The sequence below is a fragment of the Amphiura filiformis genome, chromosome 7 (assembly GCF_039555335.1).
Source record: "Amphiura filiformis chromosome 7, Afil_fr2py, whole genome shotgun sequence".
NCBI classification, from domain to species: Eukaryota; Metazoa; Echinodermata; class Ophiuroidea; order Amphilepidida; family Amphiuridae; genus Amphiura; species Amphiura filiformis.
In genome coordinates, this window is record NC_092634.1 from 44,882,014 (window position 1) to 44,897,793 (window position 15,780).

The 15,780-nt window shown below is 39.7% G+C and overlaps 1 long non-coding RNA gene across 1 annotated transcript; it reads left to right on the forward strand.

Annotated features, from left to right (window-relative positions):
- The first annotated feature begins 137 nt into the window (after window positions 1-137).
- Window positions 138-11,980, forward strand: LOC140156382 (uncharacterized). Its single transcript, XR_011859544.1, has 3 exons — window positions 138-311; window positions 9,955-10,112; window positions 11,887-11,980. It is a non-coding gene; the product is annotated as an uncharacterized lncRNA (long non-coding RNA).
- Window positions 11,981-15,780: the final 3,800 nt, after the last annotated feature.

Consider the following 15,780-nt stretch of genomic DNA (forward strand, 5'->3'; position numbering starts at 1 on the left):
AATTTACACTACCGCGGGGTTTCCCCAATGATGATGTAATCTTTCGCAATAAATTTATTGACCTGCGATTGGCGCATGGATTGGAGGTCGTAAACTTACACATGTACCGGTACAGGCCACGATCACGCCACTGGATCAAAATTGTAGGCCGGAGCAGTGGCAGTGCAATTTTGGTCAACTTTTCCACCCGTGGCCGTGATGTTGATTTTGACTTTTTGGAGAAAAAAAATATCTAGAAATTGGCGGACAGATTTGGGTTGGGGACAGATCAGTAACATAACAAGATGAGGTTGTTTCACTTGACATGCTTGGTAAGCTTTTTCTGTTTGTTTGTTTCAAAGGTCACTCCGTGCGGAGACACACTTGGGTCATGGGACCAGGCTCAACTTGAATAAAATGCTCAAGCCAGGCTAAAAAGCATATAAACATGATAAAGGCCTCCTAGGCTAGCTATGTGGAAAGAAAAGATAGTTTGCAACGCAAACTTAACAAGCTCGACAGAATCTCGGAAGGTGTGGGTTGAACATGTTGAAGGGCTTAAAGTTATAATTATATTCAAGTTTGACATTTTTTGTTATTGTCATGATCATTGTGTAATACAAATGTGAGATAGTTAATAGGGATGGTTTTCGGCCTGTCCCTGCGTGAATATCCTTAGTTTTCAGCATCAAAGATATTTGCGATGACCAGTTTTTTGCGGACACTTTGATAACAGGTAACTTTATACGTCATAGGGTAGAAACGATAGCTGTACAATTGTACAAAATATACATTTTGTTATAGGCCTAAAATGTTGTGCACAAAAATGTGTTTCCGTACATTACGCACAAGCCTTGAAATAAGCAGGCGCCAGGAGTAAATTTGCTCTCGTAAAGTGACCAATTGCTCCTGGTCCTTGTAAAATTCACATGAACTAGAACTTTATTTATAGAAGCAATTTTCTAAAACAAATTGCTCCTGGTTCCAGTTTTGAATTTGATGCAGTAGTGCTGGTCCGTGCTGGTATGCTGTATTGTATATGCAGTAAAAGGATTTACTATTTGAAAATTGCTCCTGCTTCAGAAATTGCTCCTGGTTCTTGTAAAATCCCAGTGAACCAGGAGCAATGTTCAAAAACAAATTGCTCCTGGTTATAGTCCGCTTATTTCAAGGCTTGATTATGCAAGTCTTGGGATGTGATACACATAGGAAGCTAGTATACAATACAACATGCTTTGTGGGAAAGTAGTCAAAACTACATGGTCCTGACTCTCCCGAGGTGTAGGATGATTTGACGTGGAGGGAAGTAGTCAAAATCATCCAACACCAAGGGACCAGTAGTTTTGACTACTTCCCCGAAATGAAACATGTTGTATTTGTTTTACTATACCTAAATATTTTCAGGGTAAAATTGTAAACAAAAGTCAAAACACACACCAGTCAACGTGCTGGCTGGCATGGAAATAAGCTTAATATTTTGCTTACCTGATTTTATTGGAGGATTTCTGTTCAATCAATTTACATTTTGACCTATATTATTCTAATTTTCTTTTTAACATTCCATAAATAACATTTTGTCAAATTCGTGTGTTATTATCCATCGGTAATCTCAGCAAAATAACTGCAGCAGACGCCATTTTCACGATAAACGCATCTGCAGAATCACCGTTGTGTAGCATAATGCTACGTTAAGGAACGGTGACGCGCGGGGGTCGAGACACCGTGTGGTAGTAGGGGTGTGGGAGTTTTACTACTTCCCAGCGTGCGGCGTAATTGCACAGGCGCGGGGAAGTAGTCAAAATACCGTACTCGGATGCTGGCGTTATTAACCAATAAGATGTCTGGATTACCTACTAAATATTTATGAGGTAAATCTTGGTGTGCAGTAATTTTACATAATTATAAACAGTTTCTAAGTCCGCACACTTCTTGGTTGTCATAGGTTGTATATTCTATTTATTTATTTGAACTTACACTTGTCTTGTAAATTAGCGGCACACGCCTAAACCGGCGATGCTTTCCTTAATTCCATCCCGTACCATGTGATCCTGCATGTGATTTTAATCGTCTTCATAATCCCTTATACCGCTCATTCTACAAAATCCGGTGCCAATCCACTATAAAAATTGAAAAAATAAAAGTTGTTCAAAAAGACCTGCTTTTTGTGTTTTTTAATAGTAAATGTATCACTACTTTCAGATGTAAAAAATTGCCAACACCACTTGCATATTTTTCTTTCAGGAAGTCATGATGTTTTTTAACACTAAAACTCAATGTAATGTGAGCTACGTTACCGACTACAAAATGGGCTGGTTTTACTCAATCCAAGGTCATAAAAAGCAAACTAAAGATAACTTGAGTGAAATGTAAAACAGATTTCACCATTTCATAGAAGTTTTGAAGATGCGTAAATGAGTGTGTAACGTAGCTCACAGTAACATAGTTCACTGGTTTTAATGTTTTTAATGTTTTTAATGTGATTTAAGTAACGTTAGAACGTTATGTCGGTTAATTCTAATATAAATGGGGTTCGACCACTGGTAGCTTTCACATATTATTAGGAAGTACATGTAATAGTACTAATACAAGTGCATACTATAGAATCCTGGTAACGTAGCTCACCAATCTTAACATGGTTGAAGTAATATACAGACACGGTTATGATATATAATAATGATATTTATTATCACTGCCCTGGTATGATGTTCATCATGATTGGTCTTAAGTTTTGGCTGCCCAGATTAGGGGCGCTTCACACCTAGAGTTCTGTGTATGCGCTTACGCGTAAGATAATAGTTCCTGGATGATATCACAACATCTCCCTTTCTTTGGATTGGCACACTGGGGAATAAATAAATTAAAATCATCAGATGTGAAATATGTTGAAAAACATTCTAATGGCAGTTGTATTAAATGTGATTAAATTGTGGTTACTAATATTAATTAGGATCAAAAGTTTAAAATTTGTTGTATGAAATGCAGTGTATATTTGCGATTTAGCTTTACCAATAAATTTTGATTTTGCTTAACTTGATTGTCATGTCTGCGTTGTGTATTTGCATCTTGGTAAATTGTGAATCATTTATGCACAACACTTTAGTAACAAATTCTAACATATAACAAGTAACGATTACAACGACTTGTTAGAACAGACACGCATACTGCGTAAACAACAGTGCTGCTGTTTCTGCATTCAAACAACCGATACGCTTGCAGCATACCGTGCAGATGAGGACACATACCACTCACATTTCATCTCTGAGTCGTTTTGGTTTACGGCTTATGCGTCCAGATCTGGTTCGAATTTGTTGATCTGGCGGCTTAGGATCTGCTTTCTCCTGCTGTGGTTGGGCGTCCTTGTTTGTACTATGCGCAAAGTAGGTCTGGTGCGAAATGCACGTGCTTGGAGATACTTGTGTCTTTAGGTGCGTTCTTGCTACTCTCCTTGACAGCACTTGGCACTTCGAATCTGCGACCTGTTTCTGCGTGTCGTTGCCCCTCCTGGTGTTTCCACCTCATATGATCGTGGTTCCTTGCAGAGTCTAGTGATTTCTGCTGGGTTCCACTTGCCTTGCTGGTCTTGCAACCTTACTTCTTGTCCAACGTGAAGTGGCGGAAGCTCGGACCAGCACTCCTGTCATGATCCTCTTTCATCTTCTCCTTTCTCTGGTGAAGTTTCTCTGCAATGTCTTGTGCTTGTTGCAGATTTCTAGGGTTCTGGTAGCTCGGTAGTGTTGTCCTGATTTGTCTTCCCATCAATATCTCCGCTGGAGATGGGAGATTGGAATTGATGGGTGTTGCTCTCAAGTTCAGCATGGCTACTTGTAGATCTTGTTTGGTAGCTTTGCATTTTTTGATCAATGCTTTCACTGTTCTAACAGTGCGTTCAGCTAGTCCGTTCGACCGGGGATACCTGGGTGAAGAAGTTGTATGCTTGATCGCCCATTTCTCGCACATGGCTTGTAACGGTTGTCCTGTGTACTGGGGTCCGTTGTCAGACATGATCTCTGCTAGTGCTCCCAGTAGGCTGAATGTAGCTGCTGCTGCCCGTGACACCGTCTCACTACTGGTGTTGGTTAGTTTGTGTAGCACGGGAAACTTGGAGTGGTAGTCTGTGATGAGAAGGTAATCTTCGTCATCCAGAGTGAACAGATCAGATGCTAGTTTGGTCCATGGGGTTGTTGGTATCTCGTGAGGTTCCAGTGGTTCTTTGCGTTGGCTTGGTTGGTTTTCCTGACATAACGCACAGTTTTTCACGAGGTTTTCTATATCCTGGTTGATTCCAGGCCAGTATACCGACTCTCTAGCCAGTCTTCTGGTCTTCTCTATCCCCATGTGACCTTCATGGAGTTGTGTAAGAATGTCCTGGCGTATTGGCTCGGGTATCACCACTTGGCATCCTTTGAATATTACTCCATTAGACACACCTAGTTCGTCCCGACATCCCCAATATGGTCGGATGTCTTTTGGAAGTTCCTTGATGGTGTCTGGCCACCCATTGTTGATCACTTGTCCTAGTGTTCTAAGGACTGGGCTCCGTGCAGTTTCTTGCTGCATGGCTTCTTGTTTGTTGCGACCGAAGTTGATCAGATCGACTTTGTATACATCTTCCACATCGTCACAGTCTACGCCTTCGCCTTGGATGTCTAGTGGGATCTCAGCTGATTTATTCGGGTTTGGCAGGCGACTTAGTGTGTCTGACAGTACCATTTTGCTCCCTGGCTTGTACACCACCTCGAAATTGTATCCCTGGACCTTGACTAGCAGGCGCTTCAGTCGGGTGGTGCACTTGCCAGGGGCTTTTTACGTATCATTTCGAGTGGTTTGTGGTCGGTTTCCACTATGAAGTCGTTCGCAAACAAGTATGTATGAAATCTGGTGATTCCGAACACAAGTCCGAGTGTTTCTCGCTCGATGTTTGAATAGCTGGATTGGCATTCAGTTAGGCTTTTTTGAAGCAAAGCGCAACAGGTTTGTTGTCTTGTAGCAAGCATGCGCCTAGTCCTTTCTGTGATGCATCTACTTCCAGAGTGGTAGGTTTCTCAGTGTCGTGAGTATCGTGAGATACGTTTCTGCTGACATGAGGCTCTTTAGTTCTTCATAGACTGATTGGTGGTCTTCCTGCCACAGGAAAGGTATGTCCTTTTTCAGCAAGTCTCTTAGCGGGTTAGCTTTCGTTGCTAAATGTGGTATATATGCGGCTAGATAGGTGATTACACCTAAAAATCGCTGAAGATCTTCCTTATCTTGAGGTGTTGGCATAGCTTTCAGATCTTCGACCTTCTTCGGGTCCGGTTTGATACCGTCGGCCGTGTACACTGATCCGAAGAAACTGATCTGGCTCTTGCGTATGGTGCATTTCACACTGTTAAAAACTAGACCTTCTTTCTTGGCCACCTCCATTAGCTGGACTAGGTTGTTATCGTGTTCTTCTAGGGTTTCCCCAAAGACTACGATATCATCAGCTATGCACACACATCCGGGAACCTGCTCCACGATCCTGTCCATCTCCATCTGGAAGATGTCCTGGCTTATGGACAAGCCAAATGGGAGTCTCTTGAAACAGTAGCGTCCAAATGGTGTGCGGAAGGTGGTGAGGTCTTGCGAATCCTCCGTAAGGTGGATAGACCAATAACCGGCCGTAGCGTCTAGCTTAGAAAAGTGTTTAGCTTTTGCGAGCTGTGGATTGATTTCTTCTAAGGTGGGCATTTTGTGTGGACACCTTTTGAGGCTATTATTGAGGCGCTTAGGATCCAAACACACCCGCAATGTCCCATCCTTTTTGACGCTGTTGGTGATGCTGCTGCACCAGTCAGTGTGGTAGTTCACCTTCCTTATTATGCCTAGCTGTTCCATCTTGTCTATTTCGTCCTTTAGTTTGCCTTTCAGGTGGACTGGATACTTCGAGGCGCGTCAACCGACGGTGAGGCGTCCTCAATAAGATGGATCTTGGCTTTATGCGTTTGAAGTTGCCAATTTTGTCAAACTGGGCAGGGTATTCAGTCTTCAAGTCTGCCACGGTGTTGATGTTGATGGTATTGATGCTGTTTGCATCAACTGCAGGGCTATTTGCCGGCATGGCATTGATGGTCACCAGATTCGTTTTCACGCACAGGGGGAGTCCTGCCACTGCCGGCCCCTTCACGTCAACTACATAGAACTTCTGTGTGATCCACTGGGGGGGTCTACACCCCTGCATACCAAATGTATGCTTCCAAAACATTTGATCTTTGTGCCGTTATAGGCCGTGAGCCGTGCTCTTGTCTTTTTTACGACGTTCTTCCATTGATGCTTATACATCTGCTTAGCCGTCCGCAGAGGTAGTGTGTTACCCTCTGCGCCCGTGTCGAGTTTCAGCTTAAGCTGGTGTTGACCCGTTTTCCTCGGGCAGGTTATATCTATGGTGGCGTATGCTTCCGTGTCGTCGTCTTCTAGACACAGGTTGGAAACTTTGACGCTGTAGAATGTGTGATGTTCTAGATCGTCATCCAATTACGCCTGATATTTCGTTCACGGCAGTGTTTGTCTTGGACCCGTAGTCTTGTCGGCTTCTCCGGGTTGCTGTCTTCCGAACCTTCTGTTACCAGGGCCTGGGGATTTGCTTCTGGGTCTGGACCTCGGTTTCTTGGGACCCGAGCTGCTGGGGCGGGGGTGGTTGGACCGTGAGTTCCTACACTTCTTCGCCCAGTGCCCCTTGAGCCACAAGACTTACATGTGTCCGTGTATGCAGGGCACTTCCTGGGTGGATGTGTGAGTCCACAGTTCCTGCACTCTATCTGGCGTTGGTTTACACCCGCGATCTTTGTTTCATCCCTGTTGTAACTCCGTATCCTCTGGCCGCCGACCTGCAAGGCTTCATATTTGCGGCCCTCTTCTAGTAGTTTGGCCAGCGTAAACCCTTTAGGTTCCTCTAAGAGGTCTTTCCGGAATAGTTGGATGGGGGTTGATGCAATGACTAACTCTACGATGCATTCGGCCATCTCATCTGTCGTGAACTCACAGTAAGTTGCTTTGTTTCGGCATCGATTTATGAAATCGTCAAGCTTTTCTTGGGGTCGCTGTTTAAACTGCATCAATTCGAGTCTGTGTATTCTAAAGTTGACGTTGACATTTAGCTGGGCATCAAAGATCTTCCAGAGTTTTTCTGGGTCCTTTTGGTCCTCATCGCTGAGGCCAGACGTGTTTATTTTTTTCAATCCTATGTTTCCCACAGCGATTTTGATCTTCACTGCTTGTTTTTCTTTGTCCGTCACTTCTTTGTCCAACATAGTTAGTTCGAGTCTTTGTTTAAATAATTTAAACTCCTCGCTTCGTCTGGTACATCCCAGTTCATTACTGGATATTTGGATGTCATGTTGGATGGTATTTATCTCAAATACACGGCTGCATAAGGTATGGTTTACCTGAATACAGGAACAGCAACGGTATTTAGGGGTAGGTTAAAGAGAAAACAAGACTTAAGAAATGGTTAGTACAAACAACGGGTTACAAGATATTGGTACCAAGGTGTTTGTGCATAACTAAAACACTCAATATTGAAGGCATAACAAAATTAACTGTGTAAAATATTGAGAAATCTGGTTCCAAACAAAGAAAATAATCACTGTTTTTTATTATAACCACACAAAGGTTTAACTTTAAAATCTTTTCAACAAAGGTTTTTTCTTTGTTAAAAGTTGTTTCAGTAAAAAGTCTCTTGGAGCACAGTTGATCTAGTTCTTGAATATGCTCAATGTTTCTCTTGGTATCGCTTTATTTATCTGAGTAAACAGCTGACAGTCCGTTGGTAATGTTTATAAAGTCTCGCTATAAATAGATTGATTTCTCAGAATCCTAGTAGGTAACCATGGCAACATCTGTTAAGGCCTTGGAACTGGTAATCCACACAGCATGCCGTCCGTTTCTATGTGTAAAAGTTAGCAATGCATGTTCCTCCGGCTGTGCGTAGTGATCCTCTGTGATTAGGCTAAGACGTGGCGCATCAGCTCTGGGCTGGGGTCTCCTCATTCCAGGCTCACTGCACTCGGCGGGAAAATTGGGGTTCGTCAGCACTTTGTCGGTGAAAAGTTTTCATGACAATTTATAGCAAAGTAGCTCAAATTCACACAGAAGATTCAAAGTTCTATTTGCTACGGGCTTAGTTGCAGTTCTTTAGTTCTATAAAAACTTACTCGTTAACTCGTCGAGTTTGATGTTTGACCAGGGCAGGGCACACAAAAATAAGACACGATGTACTATGATATGGTTGAAACTTTCTAAATCAACCTGAAGGTGACAATCGAAGCACAGATTTCGCGACGATATAAAGTTCCTTTATAATCCGTTATAGTCAAGCGGTAACAAAATTTCCACGGTATATTTCCATAAATACGGTACCGAAGGATGTGAGTGTTCGCTTTAAATAGTGTGCCGTCGTTACGTGTTTAAAACATGTTGCAGTTCAACTCTTGGTTCAACGAGTGACTCGCTCGATAGCAGAATTCGTGGCCTGCGGCGATATTCCCTGTGGCGAGGGATGGTCTGCTGAACTTGACCATGGTGATGTGGCGATGAGTCAGGAAATTGTCCAGATTTAGACGAAATCCTCCGTTGATTTGGATCAGAGTTCCTCTGTCAAATCCATGGAATTAATCCCACATGCTGCCACCATGAAGTAATATACAGACACGGTTATGATATATAATAATGATATTTATTATCACTGCCCTGGTATGATGTTCATCATGATTGGTCTTAAGTTTTGGCTGCCCAGATTAGGGCGCTTCACACCTAGAGTTCTGTGTACGCTTACGCGTAAGATAATAGTTCCTGGATGATATCACAACAATGGTCGGTCGAAATTTCAATGTTTACAACATTTCTATGCCAAAAATGCTACAGCATCACGATTTTTACTGTGATTTTTAAAAACCTATGAGTGTTTCCTTTCAAAAACCGCAAATTACACTGATACATCTGTTTCACTTCTTTCCAATAACGTGTGTTAAAAAGGAGTAACGTAGCTCACAGCGTTTTGGTGGAAAGTGCAATTTATTTTAGAATTACACAAAGACGTTTTAATCACTAAAAAATAATGTTGATAAACAATATGATGGTGCGTTATGTAATTAAAAACAACAAATATGTAAAGAAATCGCATTTATTCAAAGAAAATATTCAGGGTTAGATGTGACACTTGAGCAGTGGAAACGCATTTTTAGCGATTTTTGAGCCTTTGCAAGGGTTAATCAGGCTGAAGAAAGCATTTAAAGTATGGAAAACTATATATGTCCATGTAGATCTCGTTGAGTTCTACCAGAAAAACAACATATTTGATGCCCTAAATGCTCGACAAAGTGTTTGTGGACCAAAGAATGGAAAAAAGGCTATTGGCACCGGATTTTGTAGAATGAGCGATATAATCCCATCCCGTACCTTAACCATAAGCACATACCCTTAACTCTTTCATGTAGGCCTATCTTTCATGAATCCCCCTTTTCATCCCTCTTTTCCTTCTTTCCTAATCGCTGCCCAGCCACCTCTTTTCCTTCTTTCCTAATCGCTGCCCAGCCACCGTTATTGGTGGCGTGCGGCGCGCCCTTATACCGTCTCCCGACAGACATGCTGATGCCGACACATTGCCTATAGGTACGATACGCGTTTTTTTAAACATCTGCAGTTCAGAGTATTATCGCTTGCCGCTGCGGCATGGCATATCAGCCAAAGACAAGCCCCGATTGTTTCCATTTGTATACAATGTGCATGTGCCAGGCTGCTCAGCGACCGCTCAGTGTGAAAGTATGAAGCAACATTTGTTACGAACGAACGAACTGAAGGACAGGGTTTGCCTTCCCTTTTGGCTTCCCAAAAATGATCGTCCCCACCCCCTACCCCCGGCTCATAACTATTGCACAATCCCCAATAACATATCATCCTAAAATTATTGTTAGCTTGGTTATTTTCTTTGATTCAGTTGATCTATTTCTTTATCTATAGACATGTGTAGGCCTACTTTGTGTTTATGCAGAAGGCAAATCTGGTAAATGTCTAAGGCCCAACAAAAAGAAATATCGATATACAGATGGGAGAAGATGCACTCTCTGTGTTCCTGGTGAATATGTTGTTGAATTCTGCACCAAACAGGATGATACAAGGTAAGGCTTAGAAATAACATCCATTTTCCTGGGAAGATATGATGAAAATTTCCAACAGCAGCGTTCCTACATTTGCTGCTTTCTTCCTTATTTGTGGAAAAAAATTTCCCTAAAAATACTCAATTTTGTGGAATGAGCTTCCAATTCCCTTTTTTGGTAAACTGAAGGTACACCCTATTATAGAGGTGTATGTTACTTGCTTACTTACTGACTAACCTTAAATCTTATATAGACATGCCTCAAAATTACTTTTGTGGTGAAATTAATATTCTGTTAATTACTTTTACTAATTTCAAAAAAAATTGTTTGATTGGCGTAACCCGTCCGACCATATAAATAGGCCCGACTTTTTTCTTATTTTTTTTGCCCCCCTCAAAAAAAAAAATAAAATAAAATTTAAAAAAAATGAAAGGAAAAAAAAGATATAAAAAAAAATGAAAATAAAAAAAATATCCAAAGCCTTTATCATACACGATTTACAGCTTAAAATGTGTGTGTAAAATAATAATAATAATTTTTTTTTAAATTGCCGACCGACCTACCCTAATTTTTTTTTATGTTACGACAATCATACAATTTTTTTTAGGCCTTAGTGTAATTTTAAATTAATAACTAAAAAATGAATACAATTAAAATGATAACCAGGGGTCTACTCCTAAAAGGCCTAAAGAGCCACATGAAGTGTGCATTTAGCTTGGCCCTTTTTGTGATGAACAAAACTGGGGAATAAAGTGATTTTTATTGTCTGTTTTAGTCATGGATCTACAAAAATAACATTTTGTGTGTGCAATGTGGTGTACAATGTGGTATGTTAATATAGCAGCTAGTTGTTTTTAATTTTATGTGCATCGAAACATAATTTGTTCATTGTTTTTATGTTGCCTGGTTTTAAGCGTGAAGGAGAATAAAATCTTCCCTAGAACTGGTTTCAGTTCCTCGCTCCCAGGGGGGAGGGGTGCACACAAAGCGTGCATGGGTGTAGAGCAGCTTTCGAGCAGGCTTGTAGGTTAGGACTAACTCTTGTTAGGACTGGTGTATTTTGTAGTGTCAAGGAGAATTTGTCATGGTCCCATATGCACTTAACAAGTGCTACTCTAGCCCCCGGGGGGTACTCAAGTTGGGTTTTGGTAGGGACGTGCCGCTGAGATTTTCGGCCGAATTTAACCAAAATTGTCTTAGTTTTTACAAATTTTCCCAAATTTTGGCTAGATTAAGGAAAAATTGGGCTGTTTTCCTAAAAAAATTGGACAATTTTGAAAAAGGACCCATTCATATACCAAAATAGGCTTTGAAAAGGGGGTCATTGATATACCAGAAGGCTGAAAATGCTACCCATGGCCATGTTTGCGGCACGTCCCCGTATGGTCATTTGTACTGAGTACCCCCCTCCCCCCGGGCTCTAGCCATGAAGGGTGATATTGCGATGGTATATTCCTTACTATTCCATACTAATATTCCCATAATTTGGTATATTCCGTGTCTGGATGACTGTATATTGTATGTGTATGCATACAGTAATATGTGTGTTCCATTTTGGTTTGGATTTTCTTTTTTCCTGATATATTCTTGTCTTCCACAGTTATACTATGAAAATGAAGCTTGGTATAAGGGACTGTGCAATTATTATCCGACCCCCCTCAGGTGGGCAAATTTCAAAATGGCCTGTCAAAAATGCCCTAACACGCATACGCAGTGGTTTACATTGTGGTATTTTGTGGTGTGTTAGGGTTAACATAATGTTATTTAATTACGTTTGTTTTTGTCTCCATCTCAGATGTTCTCCATGTCCAGATGGAACATACCTCCCTCACCCCAACAAGTGCCGCTCTTGTCAGCGCTGTGATAATTGTTATAGCATTGATGGATTAAGGGTAATTGTTGTACTAGCTTAATTGTTTGGTTTTTGTGTGTTTTTTAAATGTAATCTATGTATGTGACATGATCTGGTCCATGGAGACCAAAGGCAGCAAATGTGAAATTGAGATAAAAGGCAAAAATATGGAGTAAAATAACAACAAAATACATAAAAAAATTGATATCACAAAACCAACCAAGTATACTAGACCTTTGGTGTTTTCAGTATTATGATACAGCCTAATGTGACTTTGTTGTATAGGTAATAATTATAATAGTAACTCAATTTTCAGATTGTGTCACATACCGTATAGTCTTATGTTTATTGTTGCCCTTGTTGCTGTTCCCGTGTTTTTATCATTTGTTCTTTTTTAGTTTGGAAGCAGATTTGGAAAAATGTAAACTTTATGTTATTCGAGCTGTTCAAAAACCCTTAACCCACTATCACTAAAAAAACTTTCCCCACCTAACTGTGTTTACAATAATGCATGAAAAAATGCTGGTCAATACCTAGGCGAAAAAATAAATCACCCCAACCTCTACTTCCAACCCCTTGGTAGTCAAATGGTTTGTCCCTAAAGTGATTGCAATTGGAAACAGCCTTAATTATATATTATATAGAGGCAATAATAAATGAGCATAAAGTCACCAGGTACAGTCCATATGCAAAACTTCAACTTAAAAACAACATAATTTCTGGAGGAAATGTCAATTTTTGACGACAAAAGCAAGGAGCAACTGTAACATGTTTTGTATACTTTTAAGGGGGTACTACACCCCTGCCCAATTTTGTGCCTATTTTTACATTTTTCTCAAAAATTATAAAGCATTGGTGACAAGTAAGATATTTATATTATAGGGGCAAGGACTACAACTACTGCACTGGACATTTTATTTCAGCACAGACAACAGTTGTGGAGTTACAGTCAAAAATGAGGAAAACCAATATTTGATCAATAAATCAATAACAACTTGCCTTGAGTTGCTGAATTTTCAGTGCAGTAGTTGTAGTCCTTGCCCCTATAATATACATATCTTACTTGTCACCAATGCGCTATAATTTTTGAGAAAAATGCTAAAATAGGCCCAAAATTGGCCAGGGTGTAGTACCCCTTAAAGCTTATAAAATAAGAAATTGAAATCCTAAAATATATCAGATGGTTATTTAGTCAACTTTATGCTCATTTTGTTGACATGTACAGATATTTATATTTTTAGCCAATACAAGTCAAAATTATGTTATACATCTTATCACTTTACTATAATTTCCTCTTTTCATCCGCAGACAGTTCAAAGCTGTACTGCCACTAGGCCCAGCATATGCGACTGTCTATCAGGCATGGAATGGATAAAGGGAATAGAGAGGTGCGAAGTAAAATTCGCCAAATGTCCAAAAGGAAAATTTCGTTCTGATTACCAATGTATTACACACAGTGTGTGTAAAAAAGGCCATGGTGTGGTGGAACGAGGTAAGTTGAATACCTGAGTTGAATACTTTGAGCACTATACTCTCTAAATTCCAAAGAGTGAAAAAGTCAATCCTCCTCGGAGTGATTCTTCGGGTCAATCGAAAAGATTGACATATTTCAATCTACCAAGAGTGAAAATCACACATTTTCCTCCAGACAAGTAAAATTTTCACTCTGCAAAGAGTGAAATATCAATCTTTTTAGAGTGAAATTTTCAATCTTTTCACAGAGTGTTCCCTCAGCACAATCTCTCTCGATTGAAGTGTGTTTAAATTTAATAAACATAAAAAGTTATACATGTAATGTAATGTAAGGTAATGTAACGTAACGTAGCGTAATAAGGGGGTCGTTCACTGCTGGCCTTTTGGCCTTTCAAACAGCTCCTCCATGTCATGATAACAAAACAACTTGTACTATTTTTGTCTCATTCTTCATTAATATAATATAATTTAACCAATGTACTGACTTACATGTATAATGTTTATGTTTGTAATATGACATGGAAATAAATTTGATTTGATTTGATCTTATTAATATATGGTTGAATTTGTAGGCTGTGGTTATATATATCTGGAATTGGTAGAAAAGTAAATCCTACTAACATGACTAATTTTGTTTTTGTTTTTGTTGATCACGTTTGTAGGTACGGCACTTTTGGACACCATATGTGGGCGATGTGCTAATAACACATTTAGTGATAGGATAAGTGCTAAGGCAAGATGCAAACACCAACCCACATGCATTGGACCACCAAAAAAACTAGGAAACCGAAAAAGGAAAACTGTATGCTCATTGTATGCAGTTTCAACATCACCAGCACCAGCCAACATGGCCAACATGACAAGAAATGACACTCAGGGAATTTTGCCAGATAGACCTTGGAACCCCAAAGAAAGTATGTAACATCCCTCTCTAAGGACCGCTATCTCTAAGGTTCATTATATCTAAGGTTCGCTATCACTAACGTGTAAGTTCAATGAAGATGAAAATCCTGCTATATCTAATAGACAAAAGGGTTCGCTATACCTAAAAAAAGGTCCGCTACTTCTAAGGTTCGATATCACTAATTCGGAATAAGGTCCGCTACTTCTAAGGTTCGATATCACTAACATCAAATAAGGTTCGCTAATCACTAATTTTAAATAAGGCCTGCTATCACTAATTTTAAATAAGGCCCGTTAACACTAATTTATTGAAGGTTCGCTATCTCTAAGGTTCGCTATCACTAATTGCAATTAAGGTTCGCTATAGCTAAGGTTCGCTATCACTAATTTTAAGTAACGTTTGCCATCACTAATTAATTAAGGTTTGATATCTCTAAGGTTCGCTATCACTAATTTTGATTAACATTCGCTATCCCTAAGGCTTGCTATCACTAATTTTAAATAAGCCCCCTATTTCTAATTTTAAATAAGGCCCACTATCTCTAATATCAAATCAGGTTCGCTATCTCTAATTTTAAATATGCCCGATATAGCGAGCCTTATTTAAAATTAGAGTTAGCGGCCTTATTTAAAATTAGAGATAGCGAACCTTATTTAAAATTAGAGATAGCGGTTTTATTTAAAATTAGTGATAGCGAACCTTAGAGATAATGATCCTTAGAGATAGCGAACGTAAGAGATAGCGGGTCTTATTTGAAATTAGAGATAGCGAACCTTAGAGATACCAGGCCTTGTTAAAATTAGAGATTGCGGGCCTTATTTTAAATTAGCGATATCGAACCTTAGAGATAACGAACCTTGTTTAAATTAGAGATAGCGGGCCTTATTTAAAATTAGTGATAGCAAACCTTATTTAAAATTAGTGATATCGAGCCTTAGAAATAGCGAACCTTATTCCGAATTAGTGATATCGAACCTTAGGTATAGTGGACCTTTTTTGTAATTAGTGATATCAAACCTTAGAGATAGCGAACCTTAGAGTGGTCCTTAGGGATAACGAACCGTAGTGGTGAGTATAGGCGTAAGGGTATACAATGTATTGTTGGTCGAAGCAGCAACAAAAAATGTAGTTCACAGCATCTTGAGAATGGTAGTGAGCTTTAGCAAAAATTGCATTGCTCAATTCATAGCGAGCGTGTAGAAGAATTCAAATATCACAGATATACTTTTGTAGGTTCTGTGGTTCTTGAGTTATGTTGTAAAGAGGGCTGAACATCAACACTTATGTAAAACGTACATAACTCATTAACAACAATAAATTAAGCAAGTTTTATAAGTATATGATTTGTAGAATGAACTTTTGCAAAACACCAAAGTGTTATTTTTCAATATTATATTGATTCAGATAATGAAAATCAATTTTTTTGGCTGCTTCGACCAACAATACCTCGTATACCCTTA